The sequence below is a fragment of the Chaetodon trifascialis genome, chromosome 11 (assembly GCF_039877785.1).
Source record: "Chaetodon trifascialis isolate fChaTrf1 chromosome 11, fChaTrf1.hap1, whole genome shotgun sequence".
NCBI lineage: Eukaryota > Metazoa > Chordata > Actinopteri > Chaetodontiformes > Chaetodontidae > Chaetodon > Chaetodon trifascialis.
In genome coordinates, this window is record NC_092066.1 from 28,221,095 (window position 1) to 28,229,260 (window position 8,166).

Genomic DNA, 8,166 nt, shown 5'->3' on the forward strand with positions numbered 1-8,166 from the left:
CATTCTATTTCCAATTCTGAAATGCAAATCGGAAAACAAAAAAACAGGCATTTTTAGCTTTCCAATATATGTAGCAGATTTTAAAACAAACAAACAAGAGCGAACAAAATATCGCCATAAAATTGGATTTTGTGTTGTTTTCCTATTATAGATTTTTATATTCCCAGATAAACACGAAGAATCCAATCGATGCTAATCCAAAATACAATAATGCGGTGATATCTGTATTATTAGCAGGTGAACTGGAAGCAGTATTTTAGCTTTAATGCAAAAAAAATGCGGTGAACCGGAAGCAGTATTTTAGCTTTTTTCCGCGAGTACGTCTTAAACACAGCAGATTGGAGTCTAAAGACGGATGAGATGGCGTCACTCGAGCCCTACGAAAATGTAATTAGAGAAATGATTACACAGAATTTCTCGTACGCTGACATTTCAACAAATTTGTCAGAACTAGGTGTGAAGGAAGGGTGCTCAGCATTGAGTGTCAGGAGATTTTGTGCACGCCACAACATTTCCAGGAGGGGACATGTATCCGACTCACAATTAGAGGCTGCTATCAGCAGGGCAATAAATCAGGTAGGTTTTTTTTGGCTTTCTTTGAGAGGTGGGTAGTTACGAGTTACATTTACTCAGTTACATTTACCTGATGAGGTTTTTGGATAAGTTGTACTTCTAAGATAGTTTTACATCTTCTCCATACTTTTTACTTTTACTTGAGTAGATTTGTGAAGAAGACTGTACTCCTACTAGACTCCATTAGGCTACACTGAGCTGGTTACTTTCTTCTTTACCCATTAACTATCCTACCCATTATTATTCCCACTGTGCATCAATTTAATGTTGTATTTTGTCAGACAGAGGGACTTCCGCCATAGGCTCTACCACCTGACTGTGTTCCTCCAATCACATTTGGAAATGTGTGTTTCTTGTGCTGTAATTTGTTATTTTGTAAATATTTCATTTATTTTTATGTATTCTATTATTTCATTGATTGGAAGTACTCAAATGTACCTAAAGATTGTGATTTTGTATTTTTGTCTGATTAAATGCACGTTTTCACAATTTAATCGGATGTTACGTAACAGTTGCTCAGTACTTGAGTAGTTTTTTCCCCAAGTACTTTTACTCTAACTCGCAACACCTACTTGACTCACATTTTTCTGAAGTAACAATACTCTTACTTGAGTAGAATTTTTGGCTTCTCTACCCACCTCTGTTCATTCATTCATTCATTCATGTATGTCACAGCTTACTCATGTTGATCCATCAGACAGGGTCAACATATGGTCGAAAGATGATGACCAGGTACCTGTCTGCAATGGGAGTGGTTGCTGGTGAACGCCGGGTGGGGAAGATTTTGAGAACAACTCATTGTCCCTATCACGAAATGCGCAAACGTGTAAGTATCTTTTGCAAGCCTTTAATGTTGTGGTATATGGTGTCATTTATTTTACTAGCTAACTTTTACTTACTTTTCCCCCAAAGGGCACACGTAACCTTAACCCGTCCCCTACACAGCTGCATACATGGGACACAAAATCCACATCGACCAGAACGAAAAACTGGTCATGTTCGGAGTGACACACATTCTAGCAGTAGATGGGTACAGCAGGACGTTGCCCACACAACCATGCCTGTCAAGAATAACCTCAGGATATATGAAGAAGTTTACAGGTTAGTCCTTGTCAACTTTTTTTTGGCCTCAAAACCCCCTTTCTCTGATTTCAGAATCCAGGCAGGTGTAATTTTTTGTGAAAAAGTCCATGGAAAAGTTAGTCTTTATACATATTTTTTTTTCTTTATATTACTTTGTATGTAATATAAAGACTAACTTTTCTCACAACTTCACTTCTCTGTGAGTTTTTGTGACTTCCTTTGTGACATTTTTTCAATTCTTTTGACATTTTTTAAAACTGTTTTTTTGTGACTTTTTAGATATGGATTCTACTGTTTTTTGGTCTTTTTTATTTGTGATAGGCATACTGACCCATTGTTTCTCAAATGGGGGTCTGTGTTCCCCAAGGGGTACTCTGAGGTGCAACGGGGGGTACATTTTGGATTGACCTAAAGTACTGTATTTTTCAGGATTCATTTTATTATTTAACAACATGCTTTCGGTCAATCCAAAAACCTGAAAGTAAAAGTAAGGTTTTGGCCCTCTTGTCTGTGTGCATGATTATTCGGCAACTATAAGATTGTAGAGCTATTATGCAGCTGAATGAAATACAAAAATGTTCCCATCTCACCTGTTTGCATTCTTCTGCTAAAGTGAGAATAATAAACAAACAACTCCAATTTCTGAAAGTAAAAAAAATATATCTGTGACCAGTATAGCCACCCTTACAGTGTACAGTGCAGACTCAACATTTGATTGAGTCATGTTTCACTATTTTCCAGATCAGCAGTTCTTGAATACGGGATGTGGGACCAGGTCAGGGTGGACCATGGCCGTGAATTTTACTTGTCCCTCTTCATGCAGGAGATGCTGTCTAACCACAGACACAACTTGCAAAGGCAACCATATCGCCAAACTCAGTCAACAAAGGTGAGGTCACAGTCTCCTTAATGCCAAAAATGAGACTAAGCTTTAGAGATGTTACTCAGTTTTGTACTGGTACTGGACACCAAAATAACAAACTTTTGCTGCCCTGATCCTCAATTCAAAGACATGGGGCCAAAACCTCAAACCTTAGTTAGCCATATAAACAAACACCCACCTAAACAATGATTGCATTGTTTACATTCATGCTCCATCTAGAGAAACCGTTGTACAGGTAAACACAGGAGACTATGCGGGGAAGAGCAATAGAGCCAAATGGATGAGTGGTTTTGAGGCAATTCTCTACATGGAGTGTGAATGTACACCAATATCGCATTGTTTAGGTGGGCTGAAGTATCACTTTAACCAGATGCACCCTTGAGTGAGGGGTGCTTGTAGGTACCCATACACATCAATGGTCCTGCTCCTTGGACTCCTAATCAAACCTCTTCAATACTGTCTGTAAACTTTTTACATCTGATATAATCCTGTTTCCTCTCACCATGTTAATTTTGAAGACTAAATTGAGTCTCCCCTTTTCTTGTCTACAGAATCATACGGTGGAGCGATTGTGGGTCGAGATAAATAACAGGGTAAATTACCCGGTGAAGGAGGCCCTCATACAGCTGCAGGATCAGGAAGTCCTCAATATGACAACGTGACAAAATACTGTACATCTAACCTTACTGCTGAGCTGTGCAAGATTGGCATAACAAGAGCTGTACGTGCATGGAATGCACACAGAATTCCAGGTGAGTTAAATAAAAAAAAAAAAAAAAACATGTATCACACAATCCAGTCCTTTTTTGTGAACATTTAATTTAAATTTGGCATTGAATTTTAACAATGAAATTTTGTGACCTATGCTTTGCTTCACAGGCAAAGGAACACCCAATCGCCTGGCAGCAGGAGGATGTCCAAAGAAACTGGGAGAGGAGTTGTTGCCACATGCCTCCCAAGCAGCAGACATGTATGAGCAGGATGTTGGCTCTTCACTAACTGGAGTCTCCTGCTTTGGAACGGACCCCTTCTCAACTGAGGAGGACAAAGTATCAGCAGAACAACTTTTTGCTGAAGAATACCCTGATATTTCAGTTTTATTAGATAATGTGGTAAACTATAACTTCGTACCTTTTCAAGATGCATTGCTGTATCTGATAAACATTACGCAGCAATATGCATGAACATGTCAAATAAAGGCAAGTTGGTTCTGGATATACTGTATATTTTGTTACTTTCCCTTAACAAAATCGAACACTTGTGAAAATTGCTACAATAGCAGTGTTAAACATTACACAATATTGGTCTTAAGTGCAACATGAAATACAAAAAATGTATAAAAATAAAACTATTATGTATCTACAGCTGTTGAACAAGTGCAAAATTCCAACTGGATTTAGAACAAGGCTATTAGCCAGCTGTAACACAGGTAATCAAGCTTAAATCGTTGAATGTGATACAATCACACTTAAAGGATTAATCCATCTTAATTACACCAGCCAATGAGGAGAGAAGATGGTCAAGACTGGTCAGCCTGTGAGCACTGACAGAGAACTCATCTGCCCTGCATTTGAGGCACTGGTCGGATGTCAGCATCCACTGGTCAACGCAGTTTTTGCAGCCAACAAAGCTTTTGCAGCATACGGCAATCACAGGCTCGTCCATTAGCCCTATTTGATGGAGGAAAAAAAAAAGCACAACACATATGCAGTATTATAGTTTGGTATATTATCTTGTCTTTACTTAAAGGAACAGTTCACCCAAAATGAACAGTCAGTCATCATCTACTCACCCTCATGTCAGTTAAACCACAGGTGCAGTTTGTCTATATAACACACAAGGAGGTTGCAGCACTACTGGAGAACAAGTGGGTCTCCATTGACTTCAACACAGTGCATATAAAGTCAATGGAGACCCACTTGCTACTTGTGTTTTAACTGACACGAGGGTGAATAGATGACAGAATTTTCATTTTTGGGTGAACTGTTACATGTTACATATTACATATGTATAAAAGCTTGGCAAGGGACAGTTTCATTACAACATGGAAAAGCAATAATTAACGTTTGATTCACTTGGACACTCCATTACATCCCGCTTAAAAGGTAGACTTTAATATAGATCAAACAACAAAATATCTTACAGACCTTTGCATACAATACAACCAAAGGCATCCTTTATGTGTGTTATCATGGTGTTGGTCAGAAACAGCATGGCATCCATGGTGTTGTTGGCATGTGTTGACAGGTCCTTCATGACTTGGGTGACTTCACTCAGTCCTTGAGCAGCCAAGATCACTTCTTCTATTTTATCATGGACCCCCTGAAGACCTGTGGAGTCCATGTCTTTATGACTACGGGGGGGTTAAAAACAACAACAAATACTATACAATGTTCAGATAACTTTTTTCCTAAGAGATGTTATGTAAAACAAAATAAAAGACAAACATTGACAGGCAGTAACTAAAATGTTTACCTCAGTTTCTTTCCCTTTGCTCCTTGCTGGAACTCATGGAAGATCTGCTCTGGGACAGCAAGAAACTTTTTTGCACTTTGCTTCCAATACTTGGATCCTAGCAAGAGAGGAAGACAACTCATGTAACAGATGCAATGTAAACACATTTACAGCTGAACAGAATACTTTGTGGGTCAAAAAAAATTAAGAGACAGAGAGAGCACAGTATTGAAGTAGATGGGGCATGTAGTTTAACAAACAAAGTATATTTATTTATTATTATGCAACTATTCATTTTTTCAGCTAGTACCTCTTGTGCTTTCACAGTCCACAATCTCATTTCCCTGGGCATCAGTCAGGATGAGAGGGTCATCACTCTGCAGGGCATCATGTATTTTTGCAAGGATACCTGTGGTTGTAGCTTCAAACTCAAACAGTCTGAGTACAACCATACGGGCAGGCTTCAGTTTCCCCTGGCTGAGCTCAGTAATGAAAACAGACCTAGAAAGATTGTTGTTTGAGTGGTTTGCATCAAGTCAAATCAATTAATTCCATCTCAGACACATAGCTTACATTACAATTGATCCAATTACAATTGATTCAAGTTTTAAAATGATCTTGGTTACAAAGGATCTTAAGAATTACAAAAACAAATACAATCATGTGGATTTATTCATATGTAGCTAGCCTTGGACCAAGATGTTCATGAAAGCAACCCCCCTTTTTAAATATTTAAATGATTTTAAATAATGTACATTTTGATATCTAAATAATTTAATATTTTTTTAATAATCTGACTAGCAAATAACTTGCTAATCAATGGTAGGGTGGCTCTGAACTGATGGGACTGGGGGTACCTTTGGAAGGTGTTACTCATGCTTGCTCGAGGCGGAGTGGGAGCAATGGCCTGAGCAGGTGATCCCAGAGCAGCAGTGGGCTGTGCTGGATGGTGGAACTGGAAACGGTTCTGGCCTGACAATGGAGGAGTCTGCTCGGTGACTGGTAGAGCAATATCATCCCCATAAACCTCATAATGGCCTCGAGGTCTAAGGTCCAAGCAGCTGAAATGTCCAGACGATCCCGGGAATATCGCCACATTGTCATCATCGGTTATGTACAGGCTAGGAGCATATACCTTTGAAAGAAAACATGTAGGGACCGTAATCAGACGGCTATTCTGTGCTAGCATCCTTTGATCTTAGCATGTTCTCCAAACGAATGAAAAAAGTGTTACTTACCTGGAAAATTCTGGCAATTTTATCTCCCATCATGTCGTCTTCCCTAAGCGTTAGTCTCTTGTTTCCTTTAAAAGAAGAATATAACTATAACTGGTTGACTCCATTGCAAACGAGGAATTGTTGCTCGACACCAACTTGAAGTGAAAAACACCAGCACTGCAACCTTCCTGACACACGGACCAATCCGCGCGTAGGCTATATTTATTTATTTCCGGGCCATGGACTGAAAAGCATAAAAATTGAAAACTGAAAATCGAAAAAGAAAAATTTAAGGCATTTCAATGAAAACTAAAATTTGAGTAAGAAATGCAATAGTTTTTTTTTTTTTTTTAAAGGGTCATTAAATAGTTGTCTGATTTTTGTTTCAGAAATGGTAATAGAAAAAATGGCCCTAAATTTGTTTTTGATTTACCTTTCAGAATTGGAAATAGAATGAACGGAAGGTACACGGACCACAATGTTGCCGAAATTTGCATTTGTGCAAGTATCATGTAGGGACAGGTTTCAAATTGTACACCTCAAGTGATATCCACAAGGTTGAATTTAACTTAGCCCACCTTTAATGCAGCCTGGCTTGATATCTGTAAACTTTTTGCTCATAGTTTGGCAAGTTTGAAAGACAGATAATGGACAGTATGTACGTTTTTAATGACTCATCTTACAATCTTTTCTCAGTGTCCAAGAAAGACCCAGACACAAGTATAGTTTGCGTGAGGGCATTATGCTAAATCAGACAAGCCCCATAGACTGAGAGTAGGATGAAGATGACATCTTTGTGATTTGTTATTAGGGCCACGGGGCATTCGCCCGAGCCCTATTGTTATTCTGCGGGTTTTTTCTTATTATTAGTGATACAGTGCTTCGCACTGAACACTATTGTTCTTCTGTGCGCTTCTTCTTATTATTATTATTAGTGATACAGTGCTGAGCACTGAACACTATTGTTCTTCTGCGTGTTTCTTCTTCTTCTTATTAGTGATACAGTGCTGAGCACTGAACACTATTGTTCTTCTGCGTGTTTCTTCTTCTTAATCAACTTATTAGTGATACAGTGCTGAGCACTGAACACTATTGTTCTTCTGCGTGTTTCTTCTTCTTATTAGTGATACAGTGCTGAGCACTGAACACTATTGTTCTTCTGCGTGTTTCTTCTTCTTCTTAATTAGTGATACAGTGCTTTTGCCCTGAACACAGCAGGGGCGAAGCCCCTGCTGTGTTCAGTGCAAAGCACTGAACCACTATTGTTCTTCTGTGCGCTTCTTCTTCTTCTTTTTAGTGATACAGTGCTGAGCACTGAACACAGCAGGGGCGAAGCCCCTGCTGTGTTCAGTGCGAAGCACTGAACACTATTGTTCTTCTGCGCGTTTCTTCTTCTTCTTATTAGTGATACAGTGCTTTTGCCCTGAACACAGCAGGGGCGAAGCCCCTGCTGTGTTCAGTGCAAAGCACTGAACCACTATTGTTCTTCTGCGTGTTTCTTCTTCTTCTTCTTAAACTTATTAGTGATACAGTGCTGAGCACTGAACACAGCAGGGGCGAAGCCCCTGCTGTGTTCAGTGCGAAGCACTGAACACTATTGTTCTTCTGCGTGTTTCTTTTTCTTCTTAAACTTATTATTATTCATCATCCGTACTTTTTTTGATTCGCTACTAGTCCTACAGTTTTGGGAGCACCTAGGCGAATGATATATCAAAACGTGCGTCTTGATCGGGATCGGTGTGCTATTATTTTTCTCTACAGAATACGCGTTTTTCGCGTCGTAAGACGTGAAAAACGCACGAAAAAATCCCATTCAAAGTAAATGGGAGACGGCGAAAAATGCGACAAAATTTCCCCCTTTTTCAACGAGCTACTACTCCGGCATACGTTGACCTAGAGACGCCGTTCCAATTTTAAAACGTAGACACAAGTCTCGTGTATGGATGTAGTAATTCT

The 8,166-nt window shown here is 39.2% G+C and overlaps 1 pseudogene; it reads left to right on the forward strand.

Moving 5' to 3' along the window:
* The first annotated feature begins 332 nt into the window (after nucleotides 1-332).
* LOC139339312 (uncharacterized) lies at nucleotides 333-3,723 on the forward strand (annotated as a pseudogene).
* Nucleotides 3,724-8,166: the final 4,443 nt, after the last annotated feature.